Below are 21,106 nucleotides of genomic sequence, written 5' to 3'. Positions count from 1 at the left end.
GTGTGATTATATTTGTTGTAATACATTATTTAACTGATAGCTCTTCAATAACACAACTGAGGTTTTGTCTTTATAACATTTCAATTTCCATTAACTGCAACGACTAACACAATATGAAAGTAATTAATTTAAGTTTTCTACTCCAAATATGTCTCTTATTCTAAAGTATAAACAGGATTAAATGAATGTGAAATATTAACGCACCAAACACATCTGATCTTCTGGTCAATGAAATTGATAACACCAGGAAAGAAACAACGTTTAAAGGTTACATATTAACCACAACAGTTTTTTTTTTGTCTGTTTCACGGGTATGCCTGCACCAATCCTTCGACATATTCTTATACCTTGCGTTTCACTAAATACATGTTTATTGAAAAAAATATGAAAACCATCCAAAATAGGCAATAACAACAATGAAATACAGACAAATGAACTCATCAAATGTTAGAAGGCTCTCTGTAGTTTTATAAAACATAGCAAAACCATCTGAGTAATGTCCGCTTGAAAACCTGAGAGCCTGCAGCCAGGTATCATCTTCCCACAATTAATTAATGGAAACTATAAACCATAACTTCAATTTCAACATTATCTAACGGATTTCTTACCAGTGATTCTTTTCAAAAGTTTTTAAAAGATCCAAGATTGTTGCATTTTTAGTGTTATAAAACAGCAGACAGCCAGATACTTACAATCTAATACCGTACTTGAATGGGTTTTACTTAAATTGGATTCATTGAGGATAAATGAAACGTACAACTATACACTGTAGTTGTCTTTATGAATCTCTCAGCAGATTACAGTATCTTTTCCAAATATGACATAATTAAGTTTTGCAAATGTACTTACTTAGTAAATGTGTAGCTTGTCTGTTTGATAATATAAAACAGAAGGAAAAATATTTCAGCACAATTTCTGGTGGTTAGAATTCTTTTACGTGTTTTTAGATCTTGCCTAAATTTCTACAACATTACACACAAAATTGATTTACTCTGATGTAATTTGTATTTGGGTCATCATAGAGAACTCTCTATGTTCCACCCAAGCCAATGGTCAAAGTTTTATTTTAAATTAGAACATTTGCTATGTTTGTTACGTCATTTGTAATATACAAGCTGTAGAATAGATGATTATTCTAAGGCTAAAATCTAAACATTAGGGTTTCACAGTTTATTCCATTTATCTATCAAGACTATAAAATCTCTTTAGATTTACATATTATCATTGGAAAAATCACAGAGGACATAATATGCTCTTTCACATATATGTTATTTAAATTTAGAAATATCTATGGAATATTTCTAATAATTGTATAATTTTATTAAAATTATGAATGCGAAGTTTGTGAAGAATGATGTTTGAATAATGTTCAGACCAACGGCCTGTGATGTAAAGCGGCTGAACCGAGACACCTACACCAACGGATTGACATTACCCACAGATTTCCTACTTTATGGTGCAAACTTTCAAGAAAACAACTTCCTAAGTATCAAAAAATGTCAATGTTTCAAAATAAAAAAGGCACTTTATACTTGAAACAGCAAAATGTTGGCTACATGCCAAAAAAGTCTAATGTTAATAACCAGGTTTATGATGGAAGCTGCACATGGAGGCATGTAGAAGGGAAGACTCAAGAAAGGAATTTGACAATTACAATCGAAGACCGCACCTTCAGTCCCGTGATATGCAGGTATCGCAGCATCGTGGCCTTCAGTAACTTCAGTATACTGTTTGTCGACTAAAGAAATGGAAAGTGTACTGCTCAGCATGTTGGATTCCACAAGATCAGTTCTGCTTCGGAAAACTTGTTAGGTTCCTTAATTTAGAAGACCCTGACAGCTATACAGGTCATACACTTAGAAGATCATCGACAACCGTGCTGGTCGAAGAAGGTGGTAGTCTCACTTTAAAGAGACAAGGTGGATGAAGCTCTTCAAGATTTACGGAAGGGTACACCGAAGGGAGTAAACTCCATATTTGAGTCTGTGTTGTGGCAGAAATCTGTGGGTAATGTCAATCCGGTAAAGATTCCACGGTGCTTTTTCCATTTCCAGAGTCTAACAACTGCTTGTAAAACTCATCACTCATTACTCATAACTGGAAGAGACTGACGAACCCACCTGACAACAGAATAATGGCATCACCACAAATGTGTTGGCTGTCACGAAGATCTTTTTACGTTCTGTCAAGTGACCTCTTATGGGCCATAACTAGAAAGGTGGATGTAGGCCGTAAGCTGTTAAATCAAGCTTGAAAATTCTAAGATAGGGGGACAAAGAGAAAAGAATATGAGAAATTAACATAGAAAAGTAAAAAGGTATTTCACAACACGTCTGGCAGCGAGCCAGAAACTGAAAATGTTGAATGCAATAACAAAGAGAATCAAAACATTTCAGTCCTTTAGGACTTTGTTATTGTTACGTTATAGGATTGATTAGTTATGATTATGAGTTGCCTATGACATTTAAAAAAAATTACAGTTTTAGTTTAGTTTTTTGTATTATAAAAAACAGCAACCACTTTTGCTCCATGTTATAAAAACGTTGATCACACGGCTTTAAGGCGACTTTCAGCACATTATCGCATGTCCGAGATTGGCTTCGCCTCGCTTGTAAAACACGAAACACGATTTCTACACGACAGCAACCACTTTTGCTTAATATTATAAAAACGTTGATCACACGGCTCTAAGGCGACTTTCGGCACATCATCCCGTGTCCGAGATCGGCTTTGCCTCGCTTGTAAAACACGAAACACGAAGCACCATAGCTACACGACAGCAACCACTTTTGCTTAATATTATAAAAACGTTGATCACACGGCTCTAACGCGACTTTCGGCACATTATCGCGTGTCAGAGATCGGCTTCGCCTCGCTTGTTAAACACGAAACACGATAGCTGCACGACAGCAACCACTTCTGCTCCACGTTATAAAAACTACTATAATGTTTGGTTAAACAGCTATACTTTATTTTTTTTAAATAAACAGCTATACTTAAAATTGTTTTAATAAGTTGTAAACAATAATTTGCTTAGTATATCCTGGATGTCTGGCATAAGTTTCGGGACCCGTATACTTTGAATATTTTTGGAACGATTTAAGCCAAAGGCACAAGTTGCAGAAGATAACAGCGACTCGTCCTAGGCACCGAGAGCGTCGGTGTAACTACTGTGGGGAAGGTTAAAAGACACGGTTTAGACATCGTATCCAACGTATCAGGGCCGATATTCGATCAATAAACGGTGAGAGATCTTAAGGGCTGTAGAAAACTTATGTTCCAGAGTAGAACTCTTTTGAAAACTAACAGATTACAGTTCGAACATCTGTAAATAAGGTTAGTCAAATAACGCAATTGTTGGACCGAAATAGTTAAAATCTAGATAATCTAGGAAAAGTAATAATTTAAATTACTAAGTACCTATGGCAAATACAGGAGTACAAAACGCTATAATGCGACAAAACTTCATGAAAAGTAGTATTTTTTATGTAATTTCTCAAACATCCGAGAAAAACCCAAACTTTAAATACAAAATATTTTGGTGTTTAAGAGAGATATTGATAAGTGTAATGAAAGCAATACCTCGCTATTTGATTTTTTGTGTTTTGCACGTTTTAAATATATTAAATTCGAACGATTAAAAAATGGAAATAATATGAAAAGTGACAACTGTAACGTTTTTTTTTATAAAAAGTACTTCTTTGGTAACCTAGGATAAAAATTTTGATTTGCCAAAATTTTTTTAGGTAACAGTAAAAAGCTGTTACAAATACACTTTAGACCACCCTGTATACAAAAAGCGTAGTAAAATTTAAAAAAAATTTTAAATGATAAGTGAATAAAGACTTTTAAAATTTGTTAAAGTCGAAATATGGGGGTTTTCGTTAAAACGAAGAAGGTAGGTTTCTCGGTTCAGCCGCTTTACACCACAGGCCGTTGGTCTGTGTCCGCACCATGTGAAAGTGAAATGTTTAACATTAAAACATAAACATCTACACATCTGAACATTTGGTATTGTTCGCTAATAAGAAAAAAGAGTAACACTCTGTTTCAAGGTTTGCAATCTGATCTCTTCCCTAAGGAAAGAGATCAGATCTAAATGGAAACAAGCCTAACTCATAACTAAATTCTATGTTAAAGTAAACTAATCGTACCAGAGCGTCAACAAGCCAGGAATTACAACAATGTCGTGGCAATTCCGCGCACACTATCTCTCAAACATGCACTTTATAAAACTGAACTAAAGAGCATAGATAGTGTGTTTGTATGGCATCTAGGAATCCAGTTATAAAAACGAAAAACGTAATACAAAAAAAAAACGCATATCTGTGTTTCTGAAATAAATAGTAATAAATTACAACAAAAGATTATTTCTATAGGCACAGTCAAAATGAAGGTAGATCACGTGGCTATTATTTGGAAATTTAAAATGGAAATGTAATTCTTTAAAAAATATGGAAGCTCTATCGTCTTGAAAAATGATATTTAAATCATTATAACAGGCATATTAAGAATTGGTTTAGAGAAAATTTAATTTTTGATAGCTTATGACTTCAGGAAGACAATTAGGAAAACAGTCTTGTACGGAATCACTGGTTACTGGAGCCGAGAGGGCAGCTCTGCAGTGGTACGCCCAGTGACCCAGTGGGCAGTGGGAGGACGTTCACCTGACCGACCAAGGTCACTGACACCTGCCTCCGCCTCTCTAGAGTTCCTCTTACTTTAGGTGATCAGCATTACACATTACAATTATACAGCAGGAAGGCCGTATCTGACACTGACAGTAGTACGACACAGTTTAGCCTCAGGCCTCGATCTGTCCACATGGAGCATCACATGATACGTACAAATATACGCAATGTGCAGGAAGGCCGTAATCTGACACTGACAGTAGTACGACACAGTTTAGCCTCAGGCCTCGATCTGTCCACATGGAGCATCATATGATACGTACAAATATACGCAATGTGCAGGAAGGCCGTAATCTGACACTGACAGTAGTACGACACAGTTTAGCCTCAGGCCTCGATCTGTCCACATGGAGCATCATATGATACGTACAAATATACGCAATGTGCAGGAAGGCCGTAATCTGACACTGACAGTAGTACGACACAGTTTAGCCTCAGGCCTCGATCTGTCCACATGGAGTATCATATGATACGTACAAATATACGCAATGTGCAGGAAGGCCGTAATCTGACACTGACAGTAGTACGACACAGTTTAGCCTCAGGCCTCGATCTGTCCACATGGAGTATCATATGATACGTACAAATATACGCAATGTATGTTATCCGAGTAGTCTAACACGAGTGGTTACCTAAAGGAGACATTTCCCCCTGAAGGCTATTGGTACACGCGTAGTTCCATTATTAGTTCATTGTTAAAAATAGAAGAATTGTGATACCTACTTATCTATGGTTTATTATAAATAACTTAACTAATAGTTTAAGTTTTAAATGAGTAATAGACGTTTTGAATATGAATCCTAATATTCCATTCGCCTTATATCCACCATACTACGTATTGAAATTAAACTAAATAATGTAATTTTATAAATATGGACCAACCAATTGTAATAATTTCTGTATATTATCAACGATACTTGTTGAATTCAAGTAATTAAATGTTACGTATGTCAGATTTTACAATTTAACAATAAAATTCATGGTACAATCTTTTTACGTAGAAGAAAAACGGCGTATTATATAGTTTTACAGAGGAAGAGTGGAAGCACTAACGGTGACAGACAAATCTTACACATTACCACCTTACACCTAGTTAGGGTAACAGGAAAACTTCGGATCTGTCGGCCTGAGGTCACCTCAGACGAGGCCCCTCTGCTTCTTCCAGCCACACCGCACCTACCATTCCAGTGCACTTGTATCTGGCAATTAAATTGTCCTACTCTTTAGCGATGTGTTTAATTAATATTATTGAGCTCCTTTAATCGGCCTCCCGCCTTTATAGTAACCTCTCGTAAATTCTTATGTACTACGCGTGTATGCGTGCAAACCTCATATTTACACGAACTGAATGTTTAGTACCCAGAGTACCATAGGTAGTCCCGAAGTGAAAGTCGAGGTCGGGACCTTCTCGGTCACAGGTTACTGATAACTCTCGGTCACAGGTTAGTGATAACTGAAACTCATTGTCGGACGATGTTAACCTACCGGTTATTATCACTTGGTATTTACGAGACACCGTGAACCGAAACTCCGGTAGTTTACAAGGGTATAAAGTGCGGCAATAGCAAAACTGTGACTACAGGAGTTTCTTTTCACGGTTAATAAGTATTTCGGAAGTTTCTTCCAAATGTTTCATCGTAGTTCTATACGTGTGCCTCCCTTTTAGTTCGAGTTCGGAAATAACATGAACTTGAACTCAATATTTCAGTAGCTTCACCGATAACAGCTACTCGTATGTGACCCGTCCAAGCATCGATATCGAAGAAACGACAAGTCTAATAACAATTTGGAGGCTTAAACATAGTAAAACTAACATCGAATACTTTATAGTGCATTCGATCAAATGAAATGATGTAAATGATAATGATGCATACAACAGTGGCATACAACTTTCGTTAATAACAATAGAAACCCGAATACTTGATCCACTACCTTCTTTTAGTATGGCTACTTAATATCGTTAATACACAATCGGACTTCCAGTTTTAATCTGTCTTCATTCTACATAAAAATGCACGTATCCATGAAATAATAGTTAAAACTAAAATTAGTATTCCTGAATCCCAAAACCTATGAAATCATTTTGGGCATATATAATGCGATTGCTCATGTTGCTTTCTTTTTCACTTCGTGCTTATAATTAAATGCGTCGGTTCTAAATTATGTACAGAACAGCTGCTCTCTAAACTTTGCCTTACATTATACTAATGTAAATACGTAATAACACGGGATATTCGATGATTCCTAGTTCCGTTACCGCATAACTAAAGTGCAAGTCCTCCCGTTGTATTTGTAAGTGCTGTCTCCACCACCTCCCCTATGTGCCTGTCTTATCTTCCTCCTGCTTAAAATATAGTACACATAAAAAAGGTAAAAATATACAAATTTTAAGCGTTTAAACTCGCAGTACCCTGATATGTCGTACCGCAATGATAAAATCATCAACAATTCTACAAACCTTGGTCACAAGAGATGTAGAAGTTTGTTTGAGAGGGAATCATCTGTTACACCTGTGGGTGATATACAAACATACAGTAAGTTACTACTCCTGATTTTATTGTATGGTACATGATCTGCTATATAGTTTCTTTACTAGTCTTTACAAGTATAGAACATATACTAAAAATTATATTAAAATAAATTAAACGAGTACCTACCCATATAATATAAAACTATACATTAATGGCAAATTTTAAGCACAGAATCTTTGCTTGGTGAAAAGCTACAGTTTTAGACATTACGGTACCCACAACCCAACAGAGTTGATGAATCCTTGTTAGTAAATATGATATGAAAAATAAAAATAATATGAAATAGAACCAATTTTGGGGAAATAGGCAAATTTGTAACAATGACTAGAAGTTCACTTCTAGTATCCTAGAAAGGTGTCGAGTTCCATCCCTCCATCTTTATCCATCAAGACCGAATATACCAATACCTTTAACACACACTGTATATGGTACACCTGATAAAGCGTTATCCTTTACACTGACATATCGCGGCGCAAAATTTACGCGTTCAGTGTGTAACCCAGGTTGTCATCCATTCTGATTACATCCAAAAAGTGCGTTGATATGCGGTGCTTACTCCTATCCAACCCAGCTTGGGTACGTTGATATGCGGTGCTTACTCCCACCCAACTCAGCTTGGTTGCGTTGATATGCGGTGCTTACTACCACCCAAAGCTTGGGTACGTTGATATGCGGTGCTTACTCCCACCCAACTCAGCTTGGTTGCGTTGATATGCGGTGCTTACTACCACCCAACCCAGCTTGGGTACGTTGATATGCGGTGCTTACTCCCACCCAACCCCAGCTTGAGTCCTGATATGCGATACTTACTCCCACCCAACCCAGCTTGGGTACGTTGATATGCGGTGCTTACTCCCACACAACCCAGCTTGGGTGCTTTGATATGCGATGCTTACAACCACATAACCCAGCTTGGGTACGTTGATATGCGATGCTTACTCCCATCCAACCCAGCTTGAGTGCGTTAATATGCGATGCTTACTCCTCCCAACCCAGCTTGAGTGCGTTGATATGCTGTGCTTACTACCACCCAACCCAGCTTGGGTGCGTTGATATGCGATGCTTACTCCCACCCAACCCAGCTTGAGTACGTTGATATGCTGTGCTTACTCCCACCCAACCCAGCTTGGGTACGTTGACATGCGATGCTTATTACCACCCACCCAACCCAGCTTGGGTACGTTGATATGCGATGCTTACTCCCACCCAACCCCAGCTTGAGTGCGTTGATATGCGATGCTTACTCCCACCCAACCCAGCTTGGGTACGTTGATATGCGGTGCTTACTCCCACCCAACCCAGCTTGGGTGCTTTGATATGCGATGCTTACAACCACATAACCCAGCTTGGAGTGCGTTGATATGCGATGCTTACTCCCACCCAACCCAGCTTGGGTGCGTTGATATGCGGTGCTTACTCCTCCCAACCCAGCTTGAGTGCGTTGATATGCTGTGCTTACTACCACCCAACCCAGCTTGGGTGCGTTGATATGCGATGCTTACTCCCACCCAACCCAGCTTGAGTACGTTGATATGCGATGCTTACTCAGGGTTGCTACCCAATAATAAAATTCCCAGACTTGATTTGACCAAATTTTTCATTTTTCCCTGACTTTTTTCGACGCAATCCCCAGGGTTTTTGGCAATTAATGGGTGGAGCGGTGTTGAGGCTAACAGGGTGGCAAATATAAAAAAGCAAAAAATAAAGTGAACACAGTTTAATACGTACAAAAAGATTGACTTAAATGATCAGGCTTGGACTCCCACGGCCAGTAAGTTTATTTGTGTAGTGCGATTTTATATTTTTACTCCTCCAACGTCAAAATTCCCTGACTTTTCCCTGACTTGAGACCGTGACTTTTCCCTGATTTCCAGTCCTGTTTTTTTCCACTGACTTTTCCCTGACTTGATTGACGTTGATATGCGGTCCCTGCTTACTCCCACCCAACCCAGCTTGAGTGCGTTGATATGCGATGCTTACTCCCACCCAACCCAGCTTGGGTACGTTGATATGCGGTGCTTACAACCACCCAACCCAGCTTGGGTACGTTGATATGCGGTGCTTACTCCCACCCAACCCAGCTTGGGTGCTTTGATATGCGATGCTTACTACCACCCAACCCAGCTTGGGTGCTTTGATATGCGATGCTTACGCGTTGATGGTGCGCTTGAGTGCGTTGATTTGCGATGCTTACTCCCACCCAACCCAGCTTGAATGCGTTGATATGCGATGCCTACTCCCACCCAACCCAGCTTGGGTACGTTGATATGCGGTGCTTACAACCACCCAACCCAGCTTGGGTACGTTGATATGCGGTGCTTACTCCCACCCAACCCAGCTTGGGTGCGTTGATATGCGATGCTTACTCCCACCCAACCCAGCTTGAGTGCGTTGATATGCGATGCTTACTCCCACCCAACCCAGCTTGGGTACGTTGATATGCGGTGCTTACAACCACCCAACCCAGCTTGGGTACGTTGATATGCGGTGCTTACTCCCACCCAACCCAGCTTGGGTACGTTGATATGCGATGCTTACTCCCCACCCAACCCAGCTTGGGTTCTTTGACATGCGATGCTTACTCCTACCCAACCCAGCTTGGGTGCTTTGACATGCGATGCTTACTCCCACCCAACCCAGCCTTGGGTACGTTGATATGCGATGCTTACAACCACCCAACCCAGCTTGAGTGCGTTGATATGCGATGCTTACTCCCACCCAACCCAGCTTGGGTACGTTGATATGCGGTGCTTACAACCACCCAACCCAGCTTGAGTGTGTTGATATGCGATGCTTACTCCCACCCAAACCAGCTTGAGTGCGTTGATATGCGATGCTTACTCCCACCCAACCCAGCTTGGGTACGTTGATATGCGGTGCTTACTACCACCCAACCCAGCTTGAGTGCGTTAATATGCTGTGCTTACTACCACCCAACACAGCTTGAGTGCGTTGATATGCGATGCTTACTCCCACCCAACCCAGCTTGGGTACGTTGATATGCGGTGCTTACAACCACCCAACCCAGCTTGAGTTTGTTGATATGCGATGCTTACTCCCACCCAACCCAGCTTGGGTACGTTGATATGCGGTGCTTACAACCACACAACCCAGCTTGGGTCCGTTGATATGCGATGCTTACTCCCACCCAACCCAGCTTGGGTGCTTTGATATGCGATGCTTACAACCACCCAACCCAGCTTGGGTACGTTGATATGCGGTGCTTACAACCACCCAACCCAGCTTGAGTGTGTTGATATGCGATGCTTACTCTCACCCAACCCAGCTTGAGTGCGTTGATATGCGGTGCTTACAACCACCCAAACCCAGCTTGGGTACGTTGATATGCGGTGCTTACAACCACCCAACCCAGCTTGAGTGTGTTGATATGCGATGCTTACTCTCACCCAACCCAGCTTGGGTGCGTTGATATGCGATGCTTTACTCCCACACAACCCAGCTTGGGTACGTTGATATGCGATGCTTACTCCCACCCAACCCAGCTTGGGTGCGTTGATATGCGATGCTTACTCCCACCCAACCCAGCTTGGGTACGTTGATATGCGATGCTTATTCCCACCCAACCCAGCTTGGGTACGTTGATATGCGATGCTTACTCCCACCCAACCCAGCTTGGGTGCGTTGATATGCGGTGCTTACAACCACACAAGCCAGCTTGGATATGTTGATATGCGATGCTTACTCCCACCCAACCCAGCTTGAGTGCGTTGATATGCGATGCTTACTACCACCCAACCCAGCTTGGGTACGTTGATATGCGGTGTTTACTCCCACCCAACCCAGCTTGGGTGCGTTGATATGCGATGCTTACTACCACCCAACCCAGCTTGAGACGTGAGGTGCGCATGCGCCAATGTGCAGCACTGGCGCTATATCGCTTCTAATAACCTTATTCAAATTTACTAATTTAAAGTTTAAATTGTAACAATTAGTCAAGTTAATTTTAATTATCTCACGTGACTGTGATTAGACTTGCAATCCGATTTAAATGTGTTGGACATTCAAGTGAGTAAGGCACACATTAATATTGGACTTTTCATTCATGACCTAACTTTAACTAACGAATAAACACGATTCCTGAGTTAGTAACAGGTGCCTTTTCCCTCAGGCTTCTTCGGTGCGACCTATGTACTAGTGACTGCGGCTTATCACCAAGTCAGGACTAGCTCACTGACAGCGTTTAGGCATGATAGTCTGAGGGACATTAAATCGAATCTCGCCAGGATCGTTACATTTTTGTACCCCTGATGATTGAGTTATTTTACTAACATCCGCAGTTCAACTCAAATCTGACAGATAGTTTCAACTCAATTCAAACTGACTTGGAAAATTTTTGTTTGTTGTTGTCTTTTATTTATTTATTTGTTTGTTTAACTGTTTATTGTGATTTGAAATTATTTAAATATTTTAACTTATACCCATATTTATTTTAATTAGATATCATAAACTAGTGCATATATTTATATTTATTACAAAAAAATGGACTCTGACTCTTGAGCAAACAAAAAATGGAAAACCTCTTATCCTCCACCACAACTACAAGTATAGAGAGAGCCATTGCTTGAAGAACGGGGAAAGAGCCTGGCGCTGTTTGAGGCGGAACTGTTGAAGACCAACGCCGAGGCGACGAGACTTGTGTCGTGTAGCGGCAAACACCAAGGGCCCCATCCAGTCACCATGAGGACTCTGTCCTTGTCGCCTGCACCTACCCCGCCTGCCGCATCTCCCGCGACACCCGCTTGCGCTTCGACGCCTGTGGCCTCGTCGGCACAGTCTGCCGCGACGCCCGCGCTCTCGAGCGATGCTGACCTCCCCGCGTCACCCGCGACGTCCACCGGCGCCTCGATCCCGGCAAAGTTCTCCAAGACCGTCTACTGCACCAGCGGTGTGCCGAGATCCGAGATCTTGTGGCCAGCCTCAGGACAACCATTGAGGTTTTAGAAGTGGACCTGAAATGCTTCAGGGGGAAGGAAGAATGTGGGTTTACAGGAGAGCAGCCACCGGACTGGACAGTAATACATAATAAAAGGAGGTCACGTCTAACCAAACCAGTCAACCAACCTTCTACTGTCCCAAAGCTGGTGACCTGTTTTTTTTGGCAACCTCTGAGAGGCTGAGCACGCCCTGTAGTGAGCGGAGGAAAAAGAAAGAACGGGAGAAAGAAGAAGACGAAACCTACAGACGAAGACCCTAGAGCTGAACTGCCTTATTCCTCAGTTTTAATTAAGCGAGACAGCCACACCAATTTTTCAAAAAGTGCATGGGAAATTATTAAAATCAACAAAAACCTTAAACATTTTTCTAAATTTTCAACTTCAATCCTTAAAATACAATACAGAGTAATTGACGATCCTTTAAAAGTGGCAAGTGAATTCAACAAATTTTCTCAACAGTGGCCGAACCAGACAGCTCATTTAACTCGGACAGCCATCGCGAGGAGCCACTGGTGGGACCGGTCTCGTCCATTGCTCTCTTCCCCGTGAGTGAGGCGGAGGTGGCTCGTATCGTGCAGGAGCTGAAACCTAAAAAATCCTGTGATACCAATGGTATGTCTGTGTGGTTACTCAAAGGTTGCGTCAAGCATCTTTTGACACCACTCTGTCGTTTATAAATCTGTCGTTCGCACAAGGCGTCTTTCCATCGGCATTGAAGATTGCCAAAGTGATTCCAATTTTGCACCTCAAGCAATTATCGTCCAATTTCAATCCTCCCTGTGTTTAGCAAAATTTTTGAAAAAGCTTACCTAAATCAATTTTAAAAATTTCTTGACCGTTACGACGTTCTCTATCCCGAACAGTTTGGGTTCAGAAAAAACAAGTCGACAATCGATGCCGTAACGGATCTCATTCATAATATTGTTGATGGACTGGAGAGGCGAGAACATAAGATTAGCAAATTTCTCGACCTCTCCAAAGCCTTTGACTGCGTGTATCATGCGACACTGATGCACCAGTTGTGGACAAGTGGTATTCGGGGTCTGCCGCATAAGTGGCTCTCGTCTTATCTGGAGATAGGGGGCAGTGCGTGCAGATTGGGAGTGCTCTATCAGAGAAGGTAAAAATGCCTTATGGTGTCCCCCAGGGATCAATACTTGGGCCAGTCCTTTTCCTGATATACGTCAACAGGTTGAACTAATCAATCCAATATGGAAAAGTGATTCAATATGCTGACGACACGACTCTCTGCATCAGATCAAAATCAAAACACGATCTTGAACTAAAGTCTTTCATCGAACTGAATTCATGTATCGAGTATTTTTCCAGAATAAATTTGAAAATAAACAGTTTAAAATCAAACATCATAAACTTCTGTCTCCAGCAGCATGACGACCAAGAGCTCCGGCCCGCGGTGATGGTGGACGACGTTCTTCTGGATGAAGCTCAATCCACCAAGTTCCTTGGAATGTACCTTGATCGAGGGCTGACGAACACCCACGTTGAGAGCGTTTGCCCTAAGGTTGCCTTGGGCATTTATGTCCTGCGCAACCTTGCAAATTGTTGTTCTATGGATGTTTTAAAACTGGCCGACTTTGATCTTATACATCCATATCTGTATACGGCTTGAGATTGTGGGGCAGTTGTTCTAAAAACATGTTTCAAAGAGTTTTTAGATCTCAGAAAGAAAGCCGTTAGAATTTTGTTAAAATTGAATCCCAGAGAGTCGTGCAAAGACGCCTTCAGGAGTCTTGGATTACTGACTTTACCCTGTCTTTTTATTTTAGAGGTTATCCTGTACTGTCGACTCAAATGTGAGTTGGAACGGGGCAGGGATGTCCACCAGTACGGGACTAGAGGCAGGGACAACTTCCGACTCGATCAGCACAGAACGACGGCTTATGGACGCTTACCGTCCCAAGTTGGTGTCAGGCTAATCAACAGGCTCCCTGAGGATACTAAAAAAATTAAACGAATTTAAAGCTCGACTAAAACACTTCCTGGTGTCAAAGACATTTTACTAAGTTGATGAGTTCGTAATGGGCCGCTAGGATGAAAATATTATAAATAAATGAAGTTATTCAAGAGTGTGAACACATAACTCGGTTCTGATATAGATAAATAAAGACCGAATGACATTTATGTTGTATGCTTTAGGACATACTGTGTTTATGAAAAATAGGCCTATTCATTTATGATGGTTTTATTTTAAGTTTCAACTTAAATTCCATTTTATGACGCATGCAATCCAATTGTAACTATTGTATTATTATTATTATTATTATTATTATTATTATTAGCGCGTTGATACGGAGGTTCGGGTCCTGGGGAACTGGGAAAGAGGCGTCCTCTCTCCTATGGGAGGAAGACCTCCAAGGGTACACCCGCTCTCGGCCAATGAACGTGGCCCCTTGCCGCACGATGCGCTGGTGACAAAAAAACATGGACTGTCAAATCACATATAAGAGTAATGGAAAGGAGGAGTAAGCCGCTTTCAAGCGCAGCTCAATTATTCAAGGTCTCCGACCTTGACGACTGGGACGCCGACGAGGGTGCTTAAAACTTCCCCTCCGCCGGTGCCGTTCAAGGCTGTTAGTGACGCCGGATTGTCGTCCGGATCCGTAAAGAGGAAAAAAGGAGGTCGATCTGGCCATGGAGGGGACCAAGCCGGAAACACCACAACCCAAGAAATAAGGAATTCCTCCCAGGAAGAGTCCTCTTCGTACGGCATTCGGGCAGCAAATGCTTCGGCAGCAGCAGGACGATGCCAGCGAACAAGGTGATAAAGGAAGGAATTCCGAAACTCGATGATTTCCTTTGTGAAATCGAGGAATGCCGAAGATCAGGCTGAAGGCGGTGAAACAGGAGCGCGACGTCATGAACCGTGTCATATCTGATTCGCCTCAAGCTCAAGCTCATCTGACTGAGTCTCAGACCCAAGCCAGAAAGCGAGCGAAGCGGCAGAGAGGTTCTTCGTCGGGAAGTCCTGAGCTTAAAAAATTGGATCCAACGCCGAATCCAGTCTTCTTCTCTGCTTCCACGCAGACTGAGGACGTTCCGGCTGCTGCTTTAGTTCCTGCTCCGGTAGGGGTTCCTGCACCAGCAGCTGCTCTAATCCCAGCGTCAATCCCATCGACACCTCTCAACTCGTGTCCGCAAACACCTTTGGGGAACTGGGAGAGACGCCTGTCAAAAAAGGAGAGGACACAGCTAAAACGTGCCGAGGCTGCCTCAAAGAAGACGCTTGCAAAAGAGAAGAAGAAGGCCCAAGTCTCTGAACCGGTTAAGGAGGCCCCTGGCAAAACTTTCAGGAAGCCTTCACGACCCAGGCCCAAGAAGCCTAGGGTTGACGCGATTTTGATCAAGTCCTTAAGGGGGCGATCTTTCGCCGATGTCCTAGGACAGATTAAAACCCAGGCAAACCCGGAAGAGACGGAGACCACAATCAAGTCCATCCGACTAACCCAGAACGGGGATGTTCTCCTCGAGCTGGGAAAATCGAAGGACAAGGACGGTATTGCTGCTTCCATCAAAACCACTCTTGGTGACAAAGGCTCAATTCGAGCCCTTCAACCGAGATGTTCAGTGGAGATTTGAGACCTAGACGCTCTATCTAAAGAGGACGAGGTGATAAAGCGTTAAAGAAGGCGCTCCCAGAACTACCGGGGGAAACGGGAGGTTACAAGGTCTGGTTGACAAAACCAAATCGGACCAGCGTATGGCAATTGCTGAATTGGGCGAGAAGCACGCTAATAAGCTGCTTAGCCTCCAGCACCTGAGAGTCGGATGGGTGAGTTGTAGGCTCAAACGAAGGGTGATCGTGCAAAGATGGTTCCGGTGACTAGCGTTCGGTCACTCTTCCCGTACCTGGTTCCAAGGGCCCGACCGAAGTTCCAACTGCCTCCGGTGCGGAGACCAAGGCCACAAGAAGAAGACTGCACCTCGAGTCTCTCCACCTTCCTCTGCAAGGAGACAGGTTATGCTGGGAATGCTCTTGGTCACTTACCTGGTTCTTGTCAAAGCGGTGTTTTTAGATCCGCACTCGAACAGGCAAAAGGCAGAGGCCAATAATCCGTATCCTCCAGGCAAATCTTCAGAGATCCTGGGGGGTTGATAATCTTCCAAATCAGCTAGCTCGCCCAAGAACTCGGTGCCGACGCGCTCCTGGTCAGCGAACAGTATCGGGACAGGGACCCAAGCATTTCGATCCCAGACAGTCTCGGTACTCCTGCCTTCTGGGTCCGGAACTCACAGGAAGTCATGGTGCGGGATCACGGACGTGACCGAGGATTCGTCTGGATAAGGTGTAGGGATGTAACTTTCTTCAATTTCTACCTCACCCCAAACGAGGCCATCCAAGACTTCCACGACAAGATTGACAGTTTGGAGGAGAGCGTGCTCGGCACCTCTGGGCACGTTGTCGTTGGCGGTGATTTCAACGCGAGGGCCGTCGAGTGGGGATAACCTCTACCAAATCCCGGGGAAATACATCTTGGAATTCATCTCCAGGGCCGGGCTCGTTGTCCTCAACCAGGGCGACACGCTTACTTTCCGGCGCCCCGGTCAGAGAGGCACGATCCCTGACGTAACCCCAGCGTGAGTGCGTTAATATGCGGAGCTTACTCCCACCCAACCCAGCGTGAGTGCGTTCCAATACAGTGCTTACTCCCACCCAACCCAGCTTGAGTGTGTTGATATGCGGTGCTTACAACCACCCAACCCAGTGTGAGTGCATTGATATGCCGTGCTTACTCCCATCCAACCCAGCGTGAGTGCGTTGATATGCGGAGCTTACTCCCACCCAACCCAGCTTGGGTGCTTTGATATGCGGAGCTTACTCCCACCCAACCCAGTGTGAGTGCGTTGATATGCGGAGCTTACTCCCATCCAACCCAGCGTGAGTGCGATGATATGCGGTGCTTACTCCCACCCAACCCAGCGCGAGTGCGTTGATATGCGGTGCTTACTCCCACCCAACCCAGCTTTGGTGCTTTGATATGCGGAGCTTACTCCCACCCAACCCAGCGTGAGTGCGTTGACATGCGGAGCTTACTCCCACACAACCCAGCGTGAGTGCTTTGACATGCGGTGCTTACTCCCACCCAACCCAGCTTGGGTGCTTTGATACGCGGTGCTTACTCCCACCCAACCTAGACTTCCTGAGATAGTGACGGACCCGAGCGTCGGATTTTGGTATCTGTATGCAAAATCAGTTAAATCTAATGTACAGCCATAAATTTAATTGTTATTTTATCATAAATGAATTAATTTTAATATTGCAAAAAGCATTAGAAATAAAACATGTGTACATCTAAATATGCATGAATTATCATCGGCCATTCGGAGATTTACTGAAAATGGTGAAATCTTTTTTGATGATATTTTTATTGAGTTTTTGGTTAAATGAGTTCTTTTAGAACAACTAGCGAGGCCAGCGTTTATTTTGTGAGCAATGTTTCGACGCCCAAGAATATTACAAAGATAGATTCCTACGGGGAGGGTGAAGAGGAAGTGTTCACACCCCATCATCTATAGCGCTTACCGAGGACGAACCATGATTAGAATGTGCATGCATATATTCCATTACGCCCTGAATTTAGGGTTGGCCACAATAATTAGGCAACAGAGGCTATGTAGCTGGATAAAATATATTGTAAAACATTACGAAATGAACTAAATTGACAGTCTACAGTAAAACATGAAGGGTATATAATGTAGTAAAATATCAGTGCAATACTATGAACCAAATAACTTTTTGATTGACATTATGGATTTTTATTGTTCAAAAATCTTCCTCAGCCACCTGTTCTCTGTCCAAACATATAATATCAGAGACAGTTCAGAGGAAGTTCGAGTTTCCAAGAACAATAATACACCCATAGAATTTTCAAAAGAAATTTTTGTACAAGTTCTAATTAATAAATGAAATTTCCTTAGTATCTAAATTTCATGTAGATGCGTTTATTGATAGGGATAGATATTATCCGTTATAGAATTTCCTTAAGTACACCACCACAAAATTAAAATCCAAACTTATCAGCGTGCAAACATATAAGTTTGTTCTTATGAAACTCACTAGTATGCTATCAGATATGGCGTACTCAACTAGAACTGTACCTACTGAGGACCGGCACACAATATGCACTAGACAATTAGGTTCTTGGGGACAAGGTTATCTAAGATATACAATTTCTAGACTTCAAGTGTCACGGCTTATTTACATTACATTGTTTGTAACAGTTACAGTTGAGAGCAACATTTTCTTTAGGTTCTCCCTTCTTATTACGTAAAGATGAGGGTTTAATTTGAATATTTGACATCCATTCTAAAATATTAAAAAGGAGCAAAACTAAATACTTGTACCGATAGTCATTCTGTTATTACCGTTACTGTATTAGATTTAATTTTGGCAACGACCAGCATCGGCCAGATCACAACACTGTAAATTGGCACACATACACTACACTAGATCCTTCTAGGATGTTCACCCAACGTAGCCATGGCACAAGAATTACACTTACATGGGATTATCATTTTAAAGGCTTAATAGTTTAAAATGAGAAAATAGGTTTTAGAAACTCTAAAAAAGCTCAAACTTATTCTTTTACTCTTCTATTAACTTAAACCATAAAAATTACTTGTTAAAACATTTAATCATTTTTGTAGTTGTACACCTCAGCACTTGTTACAAGTGTTGTGTACAGTTTTAGCACCGTAGCTGTGTGATCTGTGCAAGTTTTCACGATTCATTCACCGCTAACCCTTGTCATAAAATCCCGAATCGCTGTTAAGTATAACCCTAGTTTAATTGCGCACACTTTCGTGCTCTACATCTGATCCACACACACTGTATTGAGGTTTTAGCATACACGCCTACGCACATAACGTTTTAACTGCGTATGTGACTTCTCTTCTTTGGAAAAGACTCAAAAACTGTTGTTGAGTCATAACTATTTATTCTTCGGCTTTGCTCTGGCTTTATTATCTATTGCTTTACCGAGCGACAGAAATATAACAACAGTAATACTCAACAATTTATCTGATGTGCCGATTAGATCTCGGCTAATTCCCCGAGGATTAGGCATTGCTGACAGATAAGACCGTGTCTCTATTGCTAAACAAACTACAGGTGTAACAGGCTTGCGTTTGCGTGCAAGGTAACTGACGACCTACAAACAATTGTTCTTTATACCATAACAACTGCATGATTACTACAACCGTTACCCATTCATAACAATTCTATGTATGTTTGTTATTTGTCATGTAAAATACAACTCACAACAGAGACAGACCAGAAACATTTAATAAAGAAAAATTACTCTGCGAAATTTTTATTTAAAAAATTAGTAATTGAAAATATATCCCTTACATCCAATTCAAGCACAATAGATATGAATTGTAAATTATTCTTAACATGAACAAAATTAACTCTGAAGTAAACACATATGGAAATGTATTGACAGAATAGTTTAACTTACATAGTTGACTACAACGCACATAAAAACAAGAATATTTAATACAGAAAACGTGTCCACTTAGTAAGGACTTTAAAACTTAGAACGCATTTGTTACTAGTGATGTAAACTCGTGAAAATTGTAAAAATAGAAACATGTTAAAAAAGTGACTTGGATAGAAAATGAAAGCCGGGACTCTGACAGTGGATCTCCACTAGCTTTCTCACTAGAGCAGTATTTTAGACTGATCATCTGACATTGAGCTATTGTGGCCTGACTTGCTGTGATCGGGGCGGGGCGATAGTGACCGTCTTTGTCATAGACTGATCATCTGACATTGAGCTATTGTGGCCTGACTTGCTGTGATCGGGGCGGGGCGATAGTGACCGTCTTTGTCATAGACTGATCATCTGACATTGAGCTATTGTGGCCTGACTTGCTGTGATCGGGGCGGGGCGATAGTGACCGTCTTTGTCATAGACTGATCATCTGACATTGAGCTATTGTGGCCTGACTTGCTGTGATCGGGGCGGGGCGATAGTGACCGTCTTTGTCATAGACTGATCATCTGACATTGAGCTATTGTGGCCTGACTTGCTGTGATCGGGGCGGGGCGATAGTGACCGTCTTTGTCATAGACTGATCATCTGACATTGAGCTATTGTGGCCTGACTTGCTGTGATCGGGGCGAGGCGATAGTGACCGTCTTTGTCATAGACTGATCATCTGACATTGAGCTATTGTGGCCTGACTTGCTGTGATCGGGGCGAGGCGATAGTGACCGTCTTTGTCATAGACTGATCATCTGACATTGAGCTATTGTGGCCTGACTTGCTGTGATCGGGGCGAGGCGATAGTGACCGTCTTTGTCAATCCGACACGTTTTTATCAGTTTATATGATTTGCACTATCAACCTAGACAAGCGATACCAGTTCTGTGAACAAATGCAGTTTACCGTATGTTAAAAGGCAAGTGCAAATCTTTATTTATCAGTCTGCTTGCATAATTTAACCGGAAAAATTACTTAAAAGAGTGGAACTTGGCAGTTCCCCAGAACAAAAACACTCAGTACAATTAAAAAATATATTTCCTAATCCAAATAAACGTAAATACATTGAAACGAAAATCAACTTTACCTTTTTTTTCTTGTATATTATTACAACGTAATTACGTCTCCAATATAACACAATTCCACCACTCCTTTGTTTACACTTTGTTTTTAAGATGTAAAAGTTACAGGGTTTTTTCCGGTCATTCCATTGTTCAGTGATAAAGAAATCAGTAAAACTACGTTTCGTCATCTGCAACTCATCTCTTCCTCAGTTCTTAGTGGTTTTTCGTTCAGTGCAGACCTACTGAGTCTTGTATTCTTTAGTTCAGTAATTTTTTAAACTAAAAGTCCAATTATTCCGAAGCGAATCAAGATATTCCGATTTTCTAGGAAAGGACGGAAATAAAGTGAAACTGATACTT

General features: G+C 42.0%; 1 protein-coding gene across 1 annotated transcript in view; it reads right to left on the bottom strand.

Annotated features, from left to right (window-relative positions):
• LOC124369985 (myc box-dependent-interacting protein 1) overlaps positions 1-21,106 on the bottom strand; it is a 161,784-nt gene that overhangs the window by 75,928 nt on the left and 64,750 nt on the right. The gene's annotated exons all lie outside the window — the stretch shown is intronic.

Source organism: Homalodisca vitripennis, chromosome X (genome assembly GCF_021130785.1).
Source record: "Homalodisca vitripennis isolate AUS2020 chromosome X, UT_GWSS_2.1, whole genome shotgun sequence".
Classification (NCBI taxonomy): Eukaryota; Metazoa; Arthropoda; class Insecta; order Hemiptera; family Cicadellidae; genus Homalodisca; species Homalodisca vitripennis.
This window is presented reverse-complemented; position numbering and strand designations above follow the sequence as displayed.